This window comes from Scomber japonicus, chromosome 8 (genome assembly GCF_027409825.1).
Source record: "Scomber japonicus isolate fScoJap1 chromosome 8, fScoJap1.pri, whole genome shotgun sequence".
NCBI lineage: Eukaryota > Metazoa > Chordata > Actinopteri > Scombriformes > Scombridae > Scomber > Scomber japonicus.
The window spans coordinates 4,607,621-4,632,806 of NC_070585.1; positions in this window are offsets into that span (position 1 = coordinate 4,607,621).

Below are 25,186 nucleotides of genomic sequence, written 5' to 3' on the forward strand. Positions count from 1 at the left end.
GCAGCCTGCAGACACATTAGAGGCCCATTGGCTTGTCTGTCTAAAGAATACCTGGCCCAGTGGCCCTATGATAGGCTACAGAGGCCCAGGAGTCCCACCCACGCTGGTTCTTGACCCCAGTATACTACTGTTATTAAGGGCTTGTGTGTTTAAATGTACATCAACGTGAGTTGGCAGAGTATCTGAGCATGGATTGTAGTGGGCCGGTCTGGACCAAAAAGTCCAGGGCCGAATTTTTTGTCCCAGTCCAGGCCTGTGACAGGCTGAGTTAACGTTTCATAATGGTGTGCCAGAAGATTATTCTGTGACATTGTCTTAAGTTAAATTACAGTACAGTCACCCAGTGGCGTTTTGAATGTAAAAACTGTTGCACCAATCACTGTTAAGCTACATATGAAGTATTTTTGTATGTCTACTGTTCTATGAATGACTTATACTTGAATAATGGTTACAGTGTGTTGCACTAGAAACTCACTCACATCTTTTCATTAATCAAACTTGTCTTGTGACAGTTGCGCGAGACAGATTTTTAGCTGTCTCGCCACTTGGCTAGAAGACTGAATAGTAGGGGTGAGACGAGATATCGTGCTGCGTGATCTCGCGCGAGACAAAAACGCGACAATATTTCTAGTCGAAATGAATATTGTCGCGCGAGACAAAAACGCGACAATATTTCTAGTCGAAATGAATATTGTCTCGCAAAGCTATAATTAAGTGGCGCACCAAAAAAAAAAAAAAAAGACGATCGGTTTTCTATCGCTCATTCGCTCGTCATGTCTTCTTTTTATAAAGTCACGTGTGGATCATTAAGCTTGTTGCAGCTTCTACCTGCTGAGAAGATCTCAGTCAGAAGTATGAGATGAGGAGAGGAGCAGCAGCAGGTTAACCTCAGGTCTCTACACTGAGCCTGAGGTAGGAGCAGCGGAGGAATCTAGCTATGGAAGTCTAATGATGCCAAAAGTAAAATGAGTCACACTACCAAATTATAACACAGTTTATATTTTGTTCTACTTGTGTATTTATGTGATATAGGATTTGTGCAATTTAATTTTATTTCAGTGTTTTTTATTAACAATATGATATCATTTGTGATTATTAGATACTTTATTTAATTTATATTTATAGATTAGAATTGTTTCTACCCTTTAATTTACTTTTTAGTATTTGTGATTGAACTTTTGTATTTATGGTTGTTATTTCCATAAATACCAAAATGATCCATCTATAAAACATCTATATGGAGAAACCTTTTACAGTGCTGCATGCTGCATATGATCATTATATATTTAGGAAGTAGAACTAAAGTGATTGATTACATGATGATGATTATTTAAAACATTTCAATTCAATTTCCATTTTGTGAATTGCAACTAAAAGAACAGTCATTTATTTCCTCATTGAAGTTTTCTTTAAAATAGAGTTAAAATCTCGTCTCGTCTCGATCTTGTGAACCCAATATCGAGTCTCGTCTCGTGAGCTGAGTGTATCGTCACACCCCTACACACTATACACACCCCTATGAAATACAAATACAATAGTAAACCAACGTTTTGGTTTTGGCTAGTAAAAAATCTGGTTGGCTAGTAGATCAAAATGTTAATTTAAAGCCCTGTCTGGACCACAGCAAAAAAACCTACACCTCACCATCCCACCCCGCCCGCCCAAAGCCTACAGGAACCACAGCATAGACACACTGTTGAAGTTCAACCACACATTGTATCAATAAAATATTTCTTAACAGTGCAAATACTGCTTACAAATGTTGCATATAGGCTACTGCACACATAGTATGTTTACTTATTTTATTTGAACATTTGCAATCAACATATAAACAAAGTGAAAATTCGGTATTAAATATAAAATCCAACATAGATAAAAGTACACGCACACACACATATAAGCAGACGCGGTTTTACAACAGAGGCAAGGTAGGCAACTGCCTGGGGCCCCACCAACTTCCCCGAACTGCAGGGGCCCCCAGCCATTGCGTTTTTAAATGTAAATGTAAATTTGATTGTTTAAATCGGAAACAAAGACAACAAACTAAAATACAAAGAAATAAAGTATCCGTCTACACCCCCTCCCATTTCGTGTTATAATGGACTATTCCATCCAGGCCATGATCGCGAGAGTTCCAAACTTATGTGACGGAAGTTTGGAAGACGTTACGTGAGCGGTGAAATTGATAACAGTTGGAAAATGAAGCGAAACTACCCAAGTGGTGCCACCAAAAGAAGGAAGCGGGAGGAGGCGAAATCAAAAAATTACGCACTCACGAAGTTGACAACATTTTTTAATGTTTCGACTACAACGCCGGTTGTCGAGGAGCAGCAGGAGGCGCCGGCTAATTCAGAAGGGGCGGAGGTTACCATAGTAACCGCGTCATGCTCGAGCGCTGACAGAAGAGATGTCAACAATGAGGAGGTGGTGAGTAGCAGTCCTGATTCTGTTGACCACCACAAAAGTGTTGTCATCATAGGAGATGATCCGGCGTTGTGGCCCAACGTTTTCAGTGACTGTCAACGTTGTGACTTAGCGAAGAGAGGACCCGTACAAATGGAATTGGAATTCCCCCAAAACGCAGAGGGGCGGCGTTTTACAAAGGCAAACTATTTCATAGTGATGAAAAATGGGGAAAAAATCAACAGGACATGGCTAGTGTACAGCAAGGTGAAGGACGCTGTAATGTGTTTTTGTTGCCGACTTTTTGCCAAGGGAGATGAGTCACAGTCACAGCTAAGCTCCACCAACGGATTTAGGAACTGGAAAAACCTATAGGCTAACCTTAAACAACATGAGAGGTCTGCACAACATATTAAACACATGGATGCCTGGCACACACTGAACGCAAAGTGCCACAGCCATAGATCAGGTGAGACAAAATCTGGTCAAGTCATGAAGAGATTGCTTGCTATTGTTTGCTATCTAGCTGAGCATAATTTGGCATTTAGAGGGCACAGGGAGAAGCTGTATGAGCATGGGAATGGCAATTTCCTGGGGCAAGTGGAGTTAATGGCCAAATTTGACCCAGTAATGAAGGAGCATCTCTGGAAAATTAAAGAGAAACAGATTGCTGATACCTACCTGAGCAAACACATTCAAAATTAGTTAATATGCCTTGTCGCCCAGTGCACCACTGATGCTATAGTAGAGCGTGAGGAGGGACAATTTTTCAGGAGCACGTGAAGGATTTGTCAGTCAAGGCCTTGTCCACAACAAGATGGGAGTGCCGTGTGGATGCTGTCATGGCTGTGCGCTACCAACTTCCTGAGATTGTCGATGCATTGACAGCTGTGCAGAAGCATGCAACATTGAAGAAGGATCCAGAATGTGCCTCCACCGCTGAAAACCTCAGGGAGAACATTATGACGTGGTCATTCATGGTGAGTACCTTTGTTTGGTACGACGTGTTATATCACATAAACCGTGTCAGTAAAATCTTGCAGAGCCCCAGTGTGTCAATTGAGACACTAAGGAGAGAGGTCATGGCAGTGTCAGGCTATCTAGAAGAATTTAGAGAGTATGGCTTTAAATCTGCACAAACAGATGCCAGGGAAATGGCAGAGAAGATGGAGGTGGAGATGAGCTGGCCTGTGGTGCGACAGAGAAAAAGAAAGAGGCAGTTTGATTACGAGGGGAGAGATGAAGATGTGTCTACTCCAGAGGAGCTCTTTAAAAGAGTTTTTTCTCCATCTTGTTGACACAGCCAGTGCAGCTTTATGAGAGAGATTCTCTAACATGCAGGTCTTCCATGACCTTTATGGGTTTCTTTACTCATCTGAGCTATTGAGAAGCACCATTCAGAGAGGGAAGCTTGACAATTGCTGCAGAAAACTGGAGGAAGCAATAGCAGATGTGGATGCAGATGACCTGAAGATGGAGCTCGAAGGAGCCGTCCGGTCCTTCCCTCCACACGTCACATCACCACTTCAAATGCTAGATTACATTTATAAAGGAGAATGTCTTAGACATTTATCCGAATGTGAGCATAGCCCTAAGACACCTCCTTACTCTCCCTGTCACTGTTGCTTCAGGTGAGAGAAGCTTTTTTACCCTGTAACGACTGAAAACGTATCTGCGATCTACAATGGCCCAGGACAGGCTCTCTGCCCTTGCAACCGTTTCAATCGAGCATGAGGTCCAACAAACACTCGATATGGACGCAGTCATAAGCAGGTTTGCTGAGGCAAAAGTACGAAAGCTCAAACTTGTATGAGTAGGATCTCAACTGTCACCTGTTCATAAGAAGATAATTAAGACAGCACTAAAACAGGAACAAAGCAGCAGGAAGACAGTGGCAGTAATGATAGAGATACATGGACATTCAGGGAGAGAGAAGCAGAAGATGAAAACATCACTAAAACAAGAACAAATCAGCAGAAAGACAGTGGCAGTCATGATAGAGACACATGGACATTCAGGGAGAGAGAAGCAGAAGAAGAGGTAGAGAAACAGAGGGACAGAAGGAGAGAGGACAGCACAAAGACAGGGGCAAGAAGTGAGGTAATGATTCTACAGTGCATTTTAATGATTCCTGTAACTACTTGAGTCCTGCTGGACAATCATTTAATCATTATATTCAAACAAATGGATGTTGTGCATACTATGTATCATATTACAAAAAGCTTCAACTGTTAATATGTTTTGTATTTATTTTCTCTGTTCCAGATATCTACAGATGATACGACGCATGAATCTCTCTCTCTCTCTCGCCTTGGGCCCCCAAATTGCTAAATCCGCCACTGCATATAAGATTAACCTTTATTAACCTTTTATTCCTCTCTCTTGGCTCATGGTGGACCTCATGTATGTCTTTATCAGCTTCAAAGCTGAAAAGCTCCTCTCACCTGAGGCCACAGGGAGAGTCAGGAGTAGCCGCAAGGCAATGCTTAAATTACTGTAAAGACCCAGTAACTTTTCACTGTATATGTAGTTCAGCATGTCAAATGGGCAGGTGGCTAACATAAACAGGGATCATCCCTATGTTCCCCGCTTTGTATGTGACCGGGTAACACACACACAAGATCCCGTCTACAGTTAGCCAGTTAGCTGAGTTAGCCGCCAAGCTAGCAACCGAGTTAGCCGCCAAATTAGCCGGCCAGCTCGGGGCCTAAGGCAATTGCTTGGTTTGCCTGTCCTGTTGCGACAGGCCTGTAGTTCAGCATGTCAAATGGGCAGGTGGCTACATGGTCTGGGAAGCCGAGTTAGCAGATGAGTTAGCCGCCAAGGTAGCAGCCGAGTTAGCCGCCGAGCTAACAACGGAGTTAGCCGCTGAGCTAGCAACTGTGGGGGGCCCCTTGAGGGGGATTCCGATAACAGTGTCGCTGCACTTTCCTGCATTGACCATCACAGCATTTAAAGGGACGCGCACACAGTTTGTCGTTGCATTCAATTCATAACCAGTCGTTGTCTGGGGGCCCCCGGCCAGCTCGGGGCCCAAGGCAATTGCTTGGTTTGCCTGTCCTGTTGCGACGGGCCTGTTCAACACATAATAGCAACATTTATTAAATGTTCCAATCCTTAAACATAAAAATGAGGGATCAAAAATGATTAAGATTGGCTTTCTTATAAAGTGTAAAACTGTTACATTATGTTTATTTAAAACTCCATGTGACTGAATAATACAATCACACATTACAAAGTCAAACATCTATCAATTACAATAACTACTTATGAATAAAACGTACGTACATGAGCTGTACAACATCGACATTTTATTAGTCTACGAATGGAAAACCCTACAAGGACATGCAATATCAAGTACTAGTTGTAACAGACTCAAAATGGAATTGTCAAATCTGAAGTACACATGTAAGACTTTGTATACATAGGCCAGTTCCAGCTGCTTCCTATTGAAAACCCTATCCATGTCAGTGACTCCAGACTTGATCCATCACTACATTTTAATATGTTTTAACTTGTTTGTAAATAACTTACTATCATTCCCTGTCTAACAACTGCAGAAAAAATTCAGATTCAAGAAATTGAACCTCAGAATATTAAGGACAGAATTATACACTGCTACAATAGTTGGTCTATGGTTTCATCTGATTAAGTTGAACTGGAATTGTTTTTCTGGAATCATCATCATCATCATCACAACCCATTTGAGAACCAAGGATGTTGTCCATACAGTCTCCGTTCTCCACAACCAGATGAATGGCACCAAAACAACACTGCTCCATGCATGAGGTATTCCTTCTCGGTCATTTCAATGTGGATACCTTTTTTTTTTTAGAAAGAATTCAGTTATTTTTTATTATGATTTATTTTAAATACATATTTACTAATGTTCCATCATGTTCTGTATATGTTTAACAATAAAAGACTGTTCAATGGAAACGTTTTTGTTTTAAATACAGACATTTCAAAATATCACATTTTAGAGCTGTAATCATAATACCATGAAACCGTGATTTTTTGCCTAAGGTTATTATACCGTCATCTCATACCGGCCCATGCCTAGTTGAGACTTAAAGCCAGTTTTCATCTCTAGTCTCCGACATATTAAAGTAACATTTGAACGCGCTAACCGCATGCTTACCTCTGTAGCAGGGCTTTCGTGCCTGTTGATGCTTTCCATCCACACTTGTCTGCTGGGGTGCATTTTTTTATTCTGATGTTCACCCTGCTTTTTCTATTCCTCTCTTTTACTTTGTTTATAGTTCCACTTTCCTTTGTTTTTCCAGAAAATTCCAAAGTGTTGTTGAATCCAGTCCTTGGTTGTCAAAACGTATGGATCAACATGTCAAGTACGAGACGGAGGAACCAAGTGCGTTGGAACCCAGAAAGGTATTTATTGAATTTAGGGAATGGAGAGTGGGAAGGAGAAGTGTTCAGAGTTCTGGGCGTCCAAGGGTTACAGGGATCACCAGGGTTTCGGGGTTCCAAGGTGCTGTGTGTGTGTGCCTCCCCAGGGAAGTGGGAAGCAAATCCTGGAGCTGGAGAATCTGGGAGGTCCTGGGGAAAACACACATACACCACAACAGCAGGTGAGAGGAAGGCAGCGGCACAGTTCAGGGCAAATCCAAGTCAAAAGAGTCAAGCAGAAGGCAGGTCGAAATTACCGGGGCAGAAGAGAGATCGGAGTCGAAGACAAAGGCAGGTCGGGTTTCCGGGATAGGAGAACAGGGCAGGGTTCAGTCAGGTCCGGGTACAGGAGTCAGAGAAAGTAGGAGCAGACTGGTAACACGAGTGAGCTTGCAGGCGATCTGACAAGAAATGACTGAAACACAGGACCTTAAATGCAGAGCATGGTTAATGGCAAATGCAGTGCAGCTGGAGAGTTAACGAGGCTAAGGGAGACAGAGCAGAGTGGGACAGGTGGGGCCAATTGAGTGTAGTTACCAGGTTGGCAGAGGGAATCCATGACACAACACCGTTAATAATTTGTAGTTTCTCTGTGTACCTTTGCTTTGCGTTTAATTTGAGTTTGTCACGGTAGGGTCCTCCTTCGTTTTCCTTCCCCTTCTCCATTTCTTTTTGTTAGTATTCCCCATCTCTTTTTCTTTCTCTTTTTCTTCTTGCTCGTTTTCCCCATTTTCCCCACTTTCCGTTTACATTTGCGTTCCTCCAAAGATGGCGCCAACACCCAAAATGCAACGCGTCATGACGTCAGCTTCACATTCTCTATAAGCCAGTGTACAACTTTTTCTTATGTAGTGATGCATGTGCTTGAAGAGGGAAACATTGCCTTGGAAATTTCTAGAAAGACACTGAAATTAACCAGATCCCAAAAGCACAACATCTTGGAGAACATGGCTGCAGTGATGTACAACTTCAAACCTTACCGAAGTTACAAGGATGTGGGTATGGCAGCTGAAGCTCTTGTTACAGCTCATCCTTGTCTTAAAGAGCCTGGAAATGTGAGTGGATGGTATGGATGGAAAATGAGCCTGAAATTCAAGATGAGGGATTATCGTGGCAAGCTGTCCAGATCTGGATGTTTGGAGTTGTCTGTCAACGCAGGTAAAAGGAGCAAAAATAACCCTGACAAAGAGCACCCACACTCCAACATCAAAAGAGCCAGACAAGCTGAAGTGAACTTCTTTCCTTCCAAACTTTCCCAAGGGAGAAAGTCAGGCCAGTTTGGGAGAAATGAGACTGTAACCACACCGGTATACCTGTGTGAGGAAGACCCACAGTTCTTCAAGACTTGGAATGTAAGTATTCAGTATATTCACAGAACTGTAAGTATCTCTATCAGCCACTTAACTATATCTATTACCCCTTAGTAAACCTTGTGTGTAGGTGTCATTGTAATGGTAAATGGACTGTACCTAGTGTGCACGTGGATATATGCATATAAGCATACATGCAGATCATGACAAGCCATTCAATATAATTCACCCCAGTATGCCACCACCACGTAGTACAACCTCAGTAATAAACATAAACTAGGGTTATCACCTTTCTGACAATGTCAACAAAAACTGAAAATATATAAAATTCATAAATAGAATTTATAGAATTTAAAGCAGAGCTGTTGGATTGAATTGGGTTACACACGTGCATCTGATGAAGTGACCAGTGAATGTACTTGCAGTTGTTGAGTTTCTTCAAGTTAACCTTACAGTTGCACCCTCTTTGTGTCTTTCAGGTGGAGGAGTCAGATGAGCCAGGCATCACTGACACTCCTGTTGCTCTTGTCACAGCAGATCCAGTTCATTTAACTCCTGCAAGCATTTCTGTTGTTGTGGAAGACAATGTTGTGATGAGTGATATCCCCAGCTTAGCTGATGCATTTGCATTGTTGTTTGGATTGATGTATGCATTGCATTTGGACTATCCCAAGAAACTCATTCACACTTTTACATTTATCCAGAAAATCCTAATGGGTGTTGATGATGGCAAACCACTTAAACCTTGTCTACTGAGTCTAAAAAATGACCTGTTAATGAAAGAGTAGGCTAACTTAAGAGTTGTGTTTATGTGTGTTTTCTTGTCTGCATGTTGGTGTGTTTTTGGAGTTCCCAGTATGGTAACTTTATAGTATGTTGTTGAACACCATGATGCTCAAAGCATTTGAAACAGTTTACATTTGGCAGATTGTCTTGCCCCTCAAATCTACCGTAGTTGCTGTTGTTTATACTTATCTGTTGTACACCAACTTGGTGCTCTGAATCCTAAAATGATGTGACATGTGCCTTTTTTATATTTTGTTGTATAAATAGAATTTAAATGTTTGAGTTTAATTAGATTGTCATTTAAAAAAAAAATCTTACTTAAAAAAATTTACGTTTAATTAAAAAAGTTATTACGTAATCAGTTTCTGCAAAAGTTTTGAGTACTATGAACATATCAGGGTTTACAGTGTATGCTTATAGTTAGGACGGGCCAGGCTTGTCCTGGACCAGCTCCTAGTTTATGCTGCTATAGGCTTAGACTGCCGGGGGACTCCCACTCTGAGTCTGGTTCTGCCTGAGGTTTCTTCCTGTTAAAAGGGAGTTTTTCTTGACACTGTCACCAAGTGCTGCTCATGTGGGAATGTTGGGTCTCTTTAAATTAGTACGGTTTAGACCTGCTCTATGTGTAAAGTGCCTTCATATGACTTTTGTTGTGATTTGGCGCTATACAAATAAAGATTGATTGATTGATTGATTGATACTCATTAGTGCTATGTTGTCTAGTAGAAGTAGTATTCATTTGTATTTGAGCCACATTTATTTATTAAGATTTGGTACATAACTGACCATGTTCACGCTCTCAGATACTTACCTCTATATAACAAACATTACTGTTATTTTTTCTATTTTGTCCTTTGAGTTCAATAAATTTGTCTTCATGCACCTTGAGTTAAAAGTTCAGAGCTTGATGTGCTCTTAACTATGAAACAACGTACTGCTGACAAAGTGGCTCCATTTATAATGAGAGGAGTCACTGCTCCAAGCTACTGATTGTTCAGTGTCTATGGTGTGACTTTAGTCTATCAGCTCAAAATCAGTTTAAGACACATTCAGTGATTGAATATGTGAAGCAATGTGGAGCATCTATTAACACCTTCCCTTCAACAACCTGTTTATTCTTAGATGTGCATGGACAGTGGAAACTTTTCTCATACTTGCATAACTCTTTTGATATGTTATCAGAAGAGAACTGGTGGTCCGTCCCTCCTTTTAGTTCCTGTCTGATGGATCAGCAGAACCAACTGTGGTACAGTTTAACTGTCCATTAGCCATTGCTGACTGTGTCAGTCTTTTCATTCATGGTACACAGTTGATTTTCATGTATATAATTTAAGCTCAAAGTTGAAAAAAAACACGTATGCTTATTATTTATTTTCATATCTTAGATTATGCCTTCTTTGTATGATTGATTGGGACCTATTCCATGCTAGGTAAGTAAATGGCATTCAGGGCATTGCTGTTTTGTTTTGGTCTATGCATTCATGGTACACTGTTGACCTTGTATATCTAATCACTTCAGCTAAGTTTATCATGTCATGCTTGTTATCACATCCATCTCTTAGCAGATGTTCCATCTTTACTTGATTCATTGAGACATGTTCTATACCAACTGGGAGGTCAGCAGCTGCCCATGTCATTGCTGGCTAAGTCATGATGACCATTACAGGTATGGTTTGTTTTATCTATTTATTTATGGTACACACTGACATTTAGAGACACGTATATACTGACTCCATCTGAGACGATGACGCCTCTGTATGATTAGTAGAGAGCCGTTTTATTCCTGCTTGGTAAGCATTGGGGGGGCTAGTATTAGTTAGTGTTATCTATATTTAGCAGCATTCTACAATTAGTCATTTTCAGGTAGCCGCTGACTTCTTTTGGTCAGGTCAATCACTGCTGAATTTCAGGTTTTCAAAGTTTTCAATGTCTTTACATCAAGAATGAATCTTTATTAATTCAGGGGACTTTGCTCATTTCAGCAGTTCAAACTAGAAGAAAAGAGTGAGAACTATTCAGTCTGTTCATACCTACATCTCTTGCTTAGATGTGACCTGCAGTGGTAAAAAATAATAATAAAAAAAATTCCGTGCTCTGCTCATCATTATGTTTAATCTCTTAGCAGCTTATGCAGCTTTGTATGATTTAATTGTGGCTTTTTCATCCCTGCTTGCTAAGTAAACATTCTTTGGGGGAGAATATTAGACTGTGTGTTCTCTAGGCCTTGCACCGCTTATTTTGGTTATTTATTTATTCAAGTCACTCAATTCAAAATCACCCTGTAGAGCCCAAGCACCAAAGACTTTTGACAGCACCTTCTAAGTTTCATCGGTATAATAAACAACTCTTTTTGCTTCATTCACTTAAATATCTATGTGTTTAATGGAGCTCAGATTTAGGATAGGTTTGATGATAGAATCATTCCGCACAGATGAAATAACATTATTTTGAAAAGCATATTTTAAACAGAAAATATAAAATGTTCACCAAATTAAGAGTTTGACTTTGGTAGAGTGAGAGCTGTATTACTCATCCTATTTTCAATGTTACATTACAAATTACATTTAAAGGAGAAATATGTAACACTGACAGCAAACATTTATAATGGGCACTTCAAAATATTTGAGAAATCTCCATCCAGTTCCATCCAATTGCTGTGAATTATTGAGTTTACTACTACTGGAGGGACTGGCTTCTCAGTCCTTTATCAAAATTAGAATGACAATTTGAAAATTCACATTTTATAATCCTTCTTTTCCTCTAATCCTTACGCTTAAGAAATGATTTCTCTGCTGATCGCAAAACAACCAGAACTTGTTACATTCTTCATTCCAGTATGGTTGCTTTGTTCAGTACTGCTTCTTTACTATAACTTTTTTACTGCACAGTATTTCACATATTATCATAAAAATATTCAACATTCTCTTGTGCTTTCCATCCATTTTCCAGTTGATCTATGACATCCAGAAGTGCTATATGGCATATCTCAGAATAAAGAAAAACAGGAACACTTCTTTTGTTTGGAATTATAATCACAGCACTGGATGATCAGGCAGTCTACTACCATCAATGATCAAATTCAAAAAATCAGGTTCAACTTTAAATTCAAGATATGTTTGTAGGTCCAGATGTAGTGCCACAATATAGTCTACAACAGCTTTGCCTCTTCTAGAAACAGAAATGAAATGATCAGTTTAAAGGCCTCCGCATGTTTATTTACACCCATGTCCAGAACAACTCTGGGAGAAATGCTGTCTACATCAACCTAATCTATGACAAGAGTCTACATCATTGGAGTACATCAATGCCCATAATTGGCTAAAAAATAGATGTTGAGGTTTATGGGGATAAACAATAAGAAATGATAATGAAGGAATATAGTGACACCCGGTGTTACAAGTGTAAGCAGAAAATTCCATTGTGTGCTTTATATACAATTGTAACACAAAACAGGTCAAAAACAGTGTTCTTAATAAAAAATACCAACTACACCAGAAGCTTTGATAGCTCTCCTGCTGTACGGTGTCCCAACCAAGTAAATCCATCAAGTTCCATCCACTTGCATGATAAATGTGTTTCATTCAGAGATTAAATCTTGCTCAAGCAAATGAAGTAAGCTTACAGTTTGTTTGCATCCATCCATTATTACTCCAGTGAACTAACAGAATGTGCTCAGTACTCACAGTCTGGACCTGATCTCCTGATGTGGCTCCCCTGAGGATACGCTTGACCAGTCGACCAAAAGATTCACATTAAAAATAAATAAATTAAGTATAAAAGGAAGCAAAAATAAGTAAGTTCTTTAAAGAGCTGAATATTTTGATACTTGAATGATTCTGTAGCTGAAAGTATGCAGAAGTTAGTGAACAAGAAACGTACGGAAGAAAATGAAATATCAGAAGACATGAATTGAAGAGAGTCACGGGGCAGACTGAAAACAGAAAGCCTAATGATCTGTTATTTGTGAATGCAGTCTTACATTATACAGTCAAGTCAGAAACTGTAAGAAGCAAACACTTTACAAAAATGACCTCAATGACTAAGTCAGTCCCTGATTATTATTCTCAGCTACTGACTGATTGCTGAACTCTTCTCCCATGATTGATCCTGACCTGTTCTCTGCATACTAATGCAATCTGACACCTGAGCCCATATTTATCAAGATACTTTGAGTGGGAAATCAGGCCTAATTGGCCCCAAATTCTCAAAGTGACAGTGTAAAGCTTCTTTAGCAAGTCCTCACGCTGACACCACAAAATAGTTTCAGTCCTTTCCGACATGACTCATATCAGTGTCAGTAATAATATATCATATAGTGTTTTCTGATGTAGATACTGCTATAGAGTTGGGGGAAGAGTGTGGTTTAGAAAGGATTAAGGGTTTGGGTTTGTAAAGGTGGGGGAATGATCATGATCAAACCAATGTTGACTGTCTGTAGGAAATGTAAGCAAACTGTGTTACACTCAGGTTTTGTTTCTGACAGATCTAGAATTTATTGTGCTATATGTTTAAGATAAATCACTATTGGCTAGTTTATTATTTTAAATCTGTATCAGCTTTAATAATTCAGTACTGGTCAGGTTGTGGTTTTAACCCAAACCATGATGTTTCCATAAGCCAGTAGTTTTTGTGTCCAAACCTAAAATGGTCCATAGAGGCAGATGAGAAAACAGTCTTATGTATCATTTTTTGTAACAGTGATGTGATTTTAGAAGGTACTTACAGATGATGTCATCCTAACAATAGGGCTGTCAGCTCAGAGCACACTACCATAGATCATTTTGGAAAAAATACTTCAGTTTTCTTTAGTTTGGACTGAGTTTAGGGCTTTTTTTCATATCAGGGCAATATAAAGTGAAACCAGCAATGCCTGAAGGGTAGAAACTCTGTCCAGAAACATCTGGCATTCTCTCAAACACAGTTTGTAGTTAAAAAGATAAATGTTGCATGGTTTCAGCTATTCAACAGGCCTTCACCTAGTATCCATTCACTGCCTCGCTTTAATATGACCTATCCTACTAAACCAACCATGAAGGCCGTAGAAGGTGTGTGCCTTGTACTTCAGCAGCAGTCCTGTGGGATCAGGCTCTGGTCCGCAGTAGTCCAGCCCTGTTTGTGGACAGTTTGCGTGGGTAAAGCAGTCAGGCAGATGGCTGGCTGGACAGCCGGCTGCTTCTGCAGGTGTTAGCCACCTGTTGGCTCCAGAGCTGTCCAGGGAAAGAAGCAGACCTCTGGGCCGTTTTGGGGCCAGTGTTGAATTTGGCAAGATGGATGCTAACAGAAGGCTGTGATGAACAACAGGTACAGAGAAGGTAAGATAAATGTAGTTTGCATTTATTTTTATTCTTAATACTGGTGAAATATTTAAAAGTCTGATTAAAAGCAGAAACTGTACATAATTTAGCATTTAGATTTGTTTTTGTTTTTGACTGCAGTCTTTGGGAATTTGGCTGTTTTCTACTTTGCTCTCTCTGGACACATCAGGCACAAATAATCAATTATAACTTCTTCTGAGCTGTCAGTTATACGACAACAATTAGACAATAATTAAAAGTGTACAGTCTCAGAGTGACTAGAAACCCAAACAATAGCAAGAAAGAGAGAGAGAGAAAGAAAGAGAAGAAAAATGGTGTGTGGCTGTATTGTTATTATCTGTATCATTAATTATCATACTGATCTGAAGGTGAACACACACACACACACACACACACACACACACACACACACTTGTATAGAGGAAGCCTTTGTTGCTCCTAACTTCAAATATATCTGAAATCAATGCAGGTCCATTCAGTCACTGATGGTCACACATGCAGAGTGCATCACACACACTTTTTTACCTGGATCTTTAACATGCACTACTGACATTCCTTAGAGACCCTTACAGACAATGTCCAGTAATAGTAAGTACTGGTTAAATAAGAAAAAAGGACAAGCACAAGCATACAGTGGATGAAATGTTACTGAGACATAAATAAACAACTGTGGATGATTCAGCAAAGGCTAAGCCACATCTATTTATCCCATATTTCTTCCCTGCTCATGTGTGCTGGGTCAGGTACCTGTACACACTTCTACACATTTCTATTTTTATTGAGGATCAGAATGTTTTTGTTATCCAGTAATAATATTTTGAGCAACCTGGACTTTTTATTAGATTTGAATTTTTTAAGAGCATTGATGAAAATGTTTCATAATGGAAACGTGGAGCTGCAGCTGCAACACAAGCTACAGAAAACAAAGTAAGTAAGATAGTCTAAGTCCAATATCTGTGTCTCCAGCCAAAGACTTGTGTTTATGTGTAGATAGTAGAATATTCACTAATTTGCCAAACTAAAGAAAGTTGAATATCAAATAGAATGTTGTGATGCAAATAATTCAAGAATTGGATTAATGTGATATTTGTAAGTATTTAACCATTTTAGTGAAAGTATTTGGACAACTAAATGAAATATGAGCTCTGTATTCATTCATGCAAATACATGTTCATAAGTTCCTGGAAGGACTGATCAACTGTGATGTCTGGCTGGATCCTCCTTCTACACATCTCAACCGCTTCATGAATATGGTAAAAAACTGATTTAGGATTAATTTAGGATGAAGGCAGTGGAACAGTTGACTTGACTTGGCTCACAGCCGTTCATTATTGCTCCATAGTGTTCCCTGTGCACTGACAAAACTCCAATCATGACAGAGAAGCAAAACTGGAAGTGTGTGTGTGTGTGTGTGTTTGTGTGCTGAGTTGGAAAAACTGGGGCTGTGGGTGATACAGTAGTTAAATGTATATTAATGCTCTTTCTTCTCTTGCCCCCCCCCCCCCATTCATTAATATACATATTTTAAAAAAGGAACATTATGCTAATTTGGCACTGCATTAGGTAGCAGAGCTGGTAATTTGGTCTGAAATATAATTCTGTACACATTAACAAGTCACCTTAGGCAAAACATTGTTCAACTTGGTTTAATCTAATTATAGAGCAAACATTAGAACTCCATTTGGGTTGCCTCGCCTGCTTTCTGGAGACTCTGCTTTGGCCTGTGGTGGAGCTCACTTAGCTCACATCACTTGAAGATGATCGCTCTTTCGTGAGCTCTGCCACTGATTTGAAACAATGTGAAAATATGGGATCACATCACGCAGTGAGACGAGATGAGTCTGGACACTAAGAGATTGTGAACAACAAATAATTACACTGAATGAACACAATAATGTGATTTTGAACCTACACATACAGTAATATAGTTCTATTTGCCCACAGCTACAAGGCCCACATTGGTCAAAACAGTCTTTGTTTTCCTGATGAGTAAGTCTACTTTTAGTCTGTGCCTGTTTGGTGATTTCCAGGCACCAAAGGAGCACACTTACACCAACATGGAAGGGGAAGCTCATCTGAGGCTGTGTTTATGTAGATTAAGTGTGCAGGGCAATTTCTGTGCTCATTTTGGCACGAAATGATGTTTGTGATAACACTGCCTCTTATCATTCACACAGAGGTGCATTACAGCTTACAGATGTCTCCAAAATCACAAAACACCTTTTATTCATGTACTTTTGCCACTTTGAGTTTGCAACACATTTTTCCATTTACTGCAGGTTGACATGAGAATCAAAACACTATTTTATTTATAAGAAAGATTCTAACTAATGATATTATGCAATTGACCATAATCCAGTGACACAGAGTTCAGAAACACGTTCTGTCAGTTTCGGTGTCCCACAACAGCTGTCTGATCTTTTTTTAATGTTATTTAAGCAGCTGTAGTCATCACACTGCAGCAGGAATAATATATCTTCAGTCTCTGATTTGAGACAGGGACTCACACATCAGTGCAGTTCATGAATCAATTTTAAAATAATCTTTTTGACATAGTGAGTTCTGTGCATGGATGTGTATCTATTTAATCAGTGTGTAAAATATCCATTGACAACAGGATGTCAAGTGCTGTGTGTACTCCTTCCTAAACACAGTAGGCATACATCAACACCTATGTGCCTTGAAAAAATAAAACTCTGGATTTCCAAAGTCAATTTGTATCTGTATATTTAAGCATTTCAAATATGTAGACTTTGATAATAATTGCAATCAAATGGAAATGGCAAAATAGATCAATTTCCAATGACTCCCAAAACAATATATATGAGTGTTTTCAGCACCCTCTATTGGATGAATGGGGACTAGACCACACATATTGATCATACCTACACTCCAGAATAACTCATAGGAGTGTAATATGCCACTTTCCAAAACCTGGTTTGGTTAGTTTAAAGGATAAAAAGCACTTTGTTAAGGGTTAGGGAAAGATCATGGTTTGGGTCATTTCAAAGAAAAGCAATAGAAAGCAGCTGTCACAGTTGATCCTACCTGGGATTCACTGTGCTCAAACCCAAACAATGACTCCTTCTGTCTGCCAAAGAGATATTAAGTACAGTAATTGCCTGTCAGTGCCGCTTCATTCAGCCATAACGCTCGTTGCCAGCTGAAAGAGAAAACTTCTCCAGAGAGGCAGGAGACATTTCTTAGGCCACCCTTGATAACTAAAAGCCTGACAGTGTATCCATCCCATTTCCGTATATCAATGCCAACTGTTTAATAGGGATTTGGGCTGATTGGGGGTAAGCAGAGCTCTGAGAGGACACTGTGTTTTCCTCGAGATCTCTGAGAAGCTTAAAGAGAATTTAGCTTGAAAATAAAATAAACAAGCAGACAGATTTCTGTAATTACAATGTCAATTATGCATTGTTGTTCAAATCGAGTCAAAGCTGTCATTAAAGAGTCAAAAATCATCATGCCTTTCTCATTAACACAGATAGTGATTTAAAGTCCAACTGAGACTACAATTAGCTATCCATTAAAGTCCATTTTAAACTTACAAAGACAGGAAAAAAAGGTCTTTGGAGTAACTAACAATTGCTTTGATTAGCAATGAATCTGTTGAATAATTTCCTGGATTCATTAGTTAACATTTTGGCCAATGAATTGTCTGATAATTGTGATATTTTTCCAGAGCCCATGCTACATTTAAAACATTGCAAGTCTTTTTATGTTTTGTTGAGGCTGATATCTGCTTGTCCATCAGTGTCGCCTGTAAATAGAATGTTAATGTTAATGCTTCATATAAATAAGCACAAGGATATTTTGTATTTTTTCTTTTTGTCAACAAATTCAAATCCAAAACAACTACAAGTGTCTTTCTTCGCAACTGTTTTTATGTTTATTATCAATTTGTGAATAAAAAACCTGAGTGCAACTGCTTTAAAAAGTAAAAATATAATATTCACTATACAACAGTTCTTATGCTTGGCTGAACTGGAAAAATTGGTGTATTGACAAAAGCAAAATGCAAGTAAGTGCAAGTTGAAACATACATTATGACATATATGAAGCATGTGTCCACTGGAGACACAAGACATAGCGGCAGATGCATCAGATCTGTGTGAGGAGACTGTCCTCTTTTTCTTGCGATGGTTTAATGGCATCAGACTAGAGAATTAGCACCAACGTTTTATCTTGATAAACCAGCTCTAACAGTAGAAGATGGGAACTTAAAGTCCATGTAAAGTAAGAATAAATGTGTTCTGAGTTTGACATACCACAGACAAGTGTGTTGTTAACCACCCTGCCAAATTTGAATGATTAAAAAAATCGCCAAATATATGAAATTAGGCTTCAAAGTAGTGTAAAAATCAGCCTCTTTCTCTGCTCCCAAATGCTGTGGGAGTGGCCGCCGAATTCACTGAAACTCCGTCCCCTACCAAGTGTCACCTGACAAGTCCAGAAACCAGAAACATGGACGCTAGGCCTGAGAGCTTTCTGCTACTAACTCAGCCGCTTGCTCAGCTGCTAACGCGGCTGCTAGCTCGGTGGCTAACTCAGCTAACTGGCTAACTGTAGACTGTAGTAGTAGTAGTGTGTGCTGAATGTATTTATACCTCTACAGCAGCAGGGGCGGGTTTATGATTTTCAGACCAAAACCTGAACACAGAAATCTTGAAACACAGTTTGTGAAGCCTAGCTCCACAATTCAAATCTAAATGGTTGAAATGCTTTTTACACATTTTTTAGAAATACATTTATGACCTATTTAATGTGTTTAGAAGAAAATGTCTGAATTCACTTTACACAGCCTTTAAATTAAGTTGTTTTTCTTTTGCCATTTTTCAGGAAATGAAAAAAAAAAAGTCAGAACTTGCTCTAGGCTCTAAACCCATTGGTTCAGACATCAATCTTTAAAGATACCTGACAAATCTTTAATTTCATTTCTGACAGCAGGACAGTATGTGTGGGATTGAATCAAAATAAACTACAGTTTGTGTGTTCATAGTAATGAAGGAACTTGTCACCCAGTGTGACAGTGCGACTCATTGATCTGTTTTTAATAGTTTAGATAGATATACCAGGCTCTGATACACACACAATACTTACTAGTGGATACATGTATGGTTGGCTTGAGGCTGCACATAAGATTTGACACTATAGAATATTGGCAACATACACTTGAGTCTGATCTCTAACTCCACTATAATCCACATCACATTGATATGTTACACTTAAGGAGTTATAGTCCACACATCTCTCCCAGGCTTGTGAGAGCAGTGAATATGTTTGTGTGCCTACCGGCCATGATGGGCCTGGACGCTGTCACATCATCCCTCCTCAGAGCCCTCAGTGTTTACGCTCAATCACTTCCCATCTGCCTTTTTCACACACAGTTGACAGGTGCGAGAGATGATTCATTGAGAATCTTTCAACCAACAAGACTCCAATCAGGGGATTTAGTCCATGTAACTCATAGCATTTAGGATTCTAACAATCCCCAGCACACCGAAGAATACATGTAATAATAATATAATGTAATTACAGCAACAGAATTCAAATTTCAGAGCAATGACAAAGATCATATTTGTTTCAATTACTTTGGATGTCAAATGGCTGGTGGGTCAGCTTTAATGTCTTTCTGTTACAACCAAAACATTAAGATCAATCACTTTCATGAATAATTCACAATATATTCTGGAACTTAAAGCGATGGTTCGGCGTAATTTTGACCTAGCGTCATATGCACCATGACGTCTATCTAAACACCACCTCAGCCCTTTTTTTTTCATTTGGTCACAAATCGGTGGAGTTAGAGCCATCAGCCGAATGTCTTAGTACAGGTGCTAATGGAACCAAACATGTATCTCATAAATGACCCCACTAATAATGCCTGGATTGTTATCAAACTTCTACAGTAGTACAAATAGGGTCTTTACTCATAAATCCATGCATTGGAAAGTTTGTAAGTACACCAGGAGTTTGTTAAAATACTGTGTGGTCGCGCAAGATCCCGTACAGATCTCTCTAGATGTGCTATGTGCGGGATCTCGCACGACAGGAGGTAAACAAACTGTGCATGAAGGTAAGTAACTGCAAAATAAAACAGGATGTGAGGTTAACTGGAGTCCATATGAGTAATCACACTTTAGTATGGTAGCTATTTAGCTATGAAGAGGATGACATGCCCAGTCTTAATTCAGGCTACAAAATGCTAATTGGTCAGCCGAAACAGTCATCAGGGGGCACAGCATCAGATCTATATATTTTGCTAAATAAATTGTAAACAGGTCATGAAAGATTTCCTAAATGTTGTTTAACTTAAGAGAATCATTACTAATGATAATCACAGGCTAAAAAGGAGAGGACTAAGGCTCCATGCCTTAAAATGACAATAATCCTCCTTCTTGAGGATGTGCTGAAAGTTTCATCATAAAAACATTACATTAGTAATGAACAAAATCGTTCCTGCTATAAGGGTTTCCTCCAAAACATACTTGCAAAGTAGATTAATAGGGTGTAAGTGTATTTTGTACTATTCAGGTTGCTCAATCAGCAGTCCTTAAGTGGCAGTCCTTAATCCCCTACTGGCTACCCCACAGACGACATCCCACTTGTCTCAGGCATGAATGGAGTTGATGCGTGAGCACTTACACCAGTTTGGTTCCTCTGTCTGCCACTGCAGTGATGCCATAATAAGTTGACGGCCAGTCAAAGGGGACATATCTGTGATGGTTGGGACTCAGCCCCCTCTCTGTCTCCAGTGATCTTTGTGAGCATGAATGAAAGCTGTCAGCTCAGTATTACCTGAGAGGGATGGAAGCAGAGAGAGGAAGGGTGATACAAGGAGTAATGACACAGGATGGAGTGGTACCATGGATATGATTGTTGAATTCACCTGAGGGACTTTCAACTGGAGAAGATGGGCTGAGTCAGATCTGATAGGAGAAATGATGGAGATGACAGCAGAGGGATCATGAGACAGCCAGTCTCCACTGTCTGACTGACATTAACAGTACAGGCCAACGCCACCGTGTGCTGGCAGTGGAAAAATGGCCCTCCAACAGTGTGAGCACAGCACTGACATTGTTCCTAAAGAACATATATGTTGGTAAATAGACTTGATAGAGTATCTTTTTTTGGCTCTTGACCCTGTTCTAACATCCTAACCTTTTCATGTCCTCAGCAGTTAGAGATGTGAAGTTTTCTTGTAAATTTGAGTATTCTTTGAAGTCTAAATCAAGACCTTATCATTATTATTATTATTTATCTGGTGTTCTATGTAACATAGGTTCCACCCTCTACTGGAAACTTGGTAATACTCTCTTCAAATCACACATACACACTGATATTTGTATGTACGCAGTCAGTCAATCGGGATATGTCTACTGACTTTGTGTTTCAATGCTGCTCTCATCTGTTCCACCTCAACAACAACAGATCTGCTCACTGATCTTACCTTTTCACAGGTGGAGTTGCTGCTCAAGCAAGCTTGTTTCTGTCCAATGTTCCCGGCTTCATTAGCACTTTTGATAGACATCTTTCTGCTTTGAGTGCCTTGGTTTGCACTTCACCCTGTTCCTCATCACCACCCCTGCTGTCAGCAGATGCCTCTGCTGAGACTGTCCCAACAGCTTCACCAATGGATGATGATGACAACGTTTTGTTTCTGTTCGCAACATCTCTGATTTTTGGAAATCCCCTTCCGACTTCAGTTCACCGTGATTTCCTAAAGGTTAAGGCTTTGGCAGCAGAGCATGGAAGGCTCACACTGCTCATCCAGCTCAACCAGCCTTTGTTTCACCTTTTCTCCTGGACATTTGGCATTGTGTCAAAGCATCCTGGAATGAGCTACTAAAAAGAGGTCACTATTGATTTCCTTCATGAGAGTGCCAGGCCACATGGAGACAGACTGTCATGGTATGTCCCCCTGATTCCTCACTCAGCTGGCTGGTCAGTGAGGAAGAAGCCACTACTTCCACTGGTGTAGGATAGAGACACACTGGTTTATTTCAAGAATATTTTCCAGCAGGGTGCACACATTTTCCACCGAGGAGCAAGTTTCGCGGTTTGATTCCAGGCTCCTCCAGTCCACATGTTGATGTTTCCAAGATACTTAACCCTGAATTGCTCCTGATGGCTGTGCCATCAGTGAATGAATGTGTATGGATGGTTAGCTTTCATCTGACGAGCAGGTTAGCACCCAGGTCAGCTCCTGTCATCAGTGTATGAATGTGTGTGAATGAGTGAATGTGACATGTAGTGTAAAAGTGCTTTGAGTGATCAAAGACTGGAAAAGTGCAATATAAGTACAGTCCATTTACCATTTGCCCACACATGTACCTACAGCGCCACCCAGTGGTCAAACTTATATATATATGTACATAATAATAAAAATTTCGACACATACCATGTGATAAATATATATATTTCAGCTACAGTATAGTTTATCACAGAAAGTTCATTGTTAGACAATTTTGATCTGCATTACTTGGTGACTAATAAAATGTTGCAAGATGGTTATGTATTTAAAAAAACATTGAATCAAACTTTTGACTTTAAAGAAATGCTTGGCTTGAGTTTCTGTGTCCCTTAATTTATGGCAGACGTGTGGCGAATGTCCTCATCTGAAGTCACACCAGAATGAAAAACAAAATGGGAAAGAATAAGTGTGTGTGTGTGTGTGTGTGTGTGTGTGTGTGTGTGTGTGTGTGTGTGTGTGTGCGTGTGTGTGTGTGTGTATTGGGTTAGAGAGAGAAATTGAGAATTTGGTACAGATACGAGTGTCCCAGTTCATTAAAAAACAGATGCACAGTGGTTCGGTGGTTAGCATTGTTGCCTCACAGCAAGAAGGTCTTGGGTTTGATACCTGGCTGGAGCAGGGCCTTTCTGTGTGGAGTTTACATGTTCTCCCTGTGCTTGCATGGGTTTCCTCCAGGTGCTCTGGTTTCCTCCCATTGTCAAAAAAAATGTATGATAGGTTAATTCTCCTGTCAGTGCCTGTGACGAAGGCACTGACATGGAACTGGAATGCTGTACAATGGCTGTCCATTGCTTCTAGTGCTTAGGATGGGTCTCACTGTATAACTGTATGTGTGTCAAATAAATAACCTTTAAAATTGACCCATTAATGTTGAGTGAGGGCTCTTAGTTTACCTTTGAATGAATTTCACATCCAAATTAGATATACATGCATGTCCTCATGTTAGAGGTTATTGTTGAAAGAGCACAGATCTTCTTTGGGCTTTCAGAAAAGAAGGAGGTTCTACAGTAATTATGATAATTATTATAATTTTCAGTCTTTATTAACTGCTGGACTTGCTAAAAATGTACTATATATGCTAGAGGAAAGGTTAGCAAGTCATCAGATTATTAGGGTTCATCATCTTGAAACTAGGAAGTCTAGTAGATTTTGAAGTACATTGTCATGGACCTAGGGTTGGTCAAAGAGACCTTTCAGTACATGCTAGAAAGGTCAGACCAAATTAATTAAGAATAATCCTTTGGGGATTTGAATATCCAAGTCTTGCTCATGACCAGTGCTGGACAGATGCATGAAAAGAAAAACACAGCGAACATCACCACGCTACAATGAGCCAGAGTTAAACATGTGTTCATATTTATTCAGCTACATACATACAATACAGCCTGAGAATCTACAATGTGGCATCCAATTCACAGCACAGCAGTGATTTACTCTGATGGAGAACTGAGCAATTGTGACATTTGGACTGGAGATGATGCAGACTAAAGTTGGCCATGCCCCTGGGCTTTACTCTCGGCTCTGCTGTGGGTTTCAGAAGCTGGGCACTTCAACTACTGAACAGATGAACACAATTCATCAAGATTCCTCAGCTAAACAACTCTGTTTCATGCTGACACTCTTTTTCTTTGCCCCTGCTCTCCATCTCCCTGACACTTGAGACTCTTTGCCATTTTATCTTTACAAAGAAAGTGGCTACCAGTCTCTGAACCAGTCACCCAGAACCTATAGTCAACTGTAGTGTGACATCAGTAAGTACACTAGGTGTCAGGAAGACTGGAGAGTAGGAGTCACTGAAAGGAAACAAACTTGGTCTCAACTGTCAAACATTTCTTCAGCATATGTTCAGTGTTTTGCTATTATATAGATAACTGTTGCTATTGGAAACATAAGTGAGACTGTAATAATCATCAATCATGTGTTTTACTATTGAGTGAATGATTTCACCTTTTCTATCATCTTATATAGTGCAGTGTCATCACTACTTCACATTAACTGCTGTGAATTCAGACAGTACTAAGTGTCCACAAGGAAAGTACTCCTTTTACATGAATTCATTCAGAATAAGATGAAGGTGGAATATGCATAGGATATAAATCCTAACAGGATAAAACTTCAAAACTTGATCCTTAGTAGACTAAAGTCAATTCATAAATGTTGCTAATGTTTTTCAGGTTACATTAAAAGATTGCTCCATTGATTTAGATTAAATCAGTCATTGATGGATAATTAAGTAAAATATATAAAAATGAGAGCCAGAGACATTGTCTTTTTCCCTACACATTATTTTTCCTTGTCAAAATCTGACAGGAGAAGCAGTTAAGGTAGGTAGCTGGGGTATTTAAAAAAATAATTTAAACTAGACTGTATAAACTGTCTTCTCCCTAATCAATAGGGAGATTACATTTGACCTTGGGAACACATATCTGTGATATGAATATTTGAAACCACATCTTGGGGTCATCTTCTAGCTTTTTCACAGATTTGTGAATGGTCATAACAGAATAATGCAGAATTTTGAAAAACATGGTTACAGAAGCTAAGCAGCATTGAAAGCATGAAAAATGCTGCTGAAATGTCCTCTTGTAAATCTAAAAAGGCCAGACACTGTTAGGGGTCTCCTGGTTGTTGCTAACCACACCAAGGTCTGGTTAGCAACAACCTGGTTAGCTTTGAAAAGCTCCATTCCTTTGAGCAGGCAC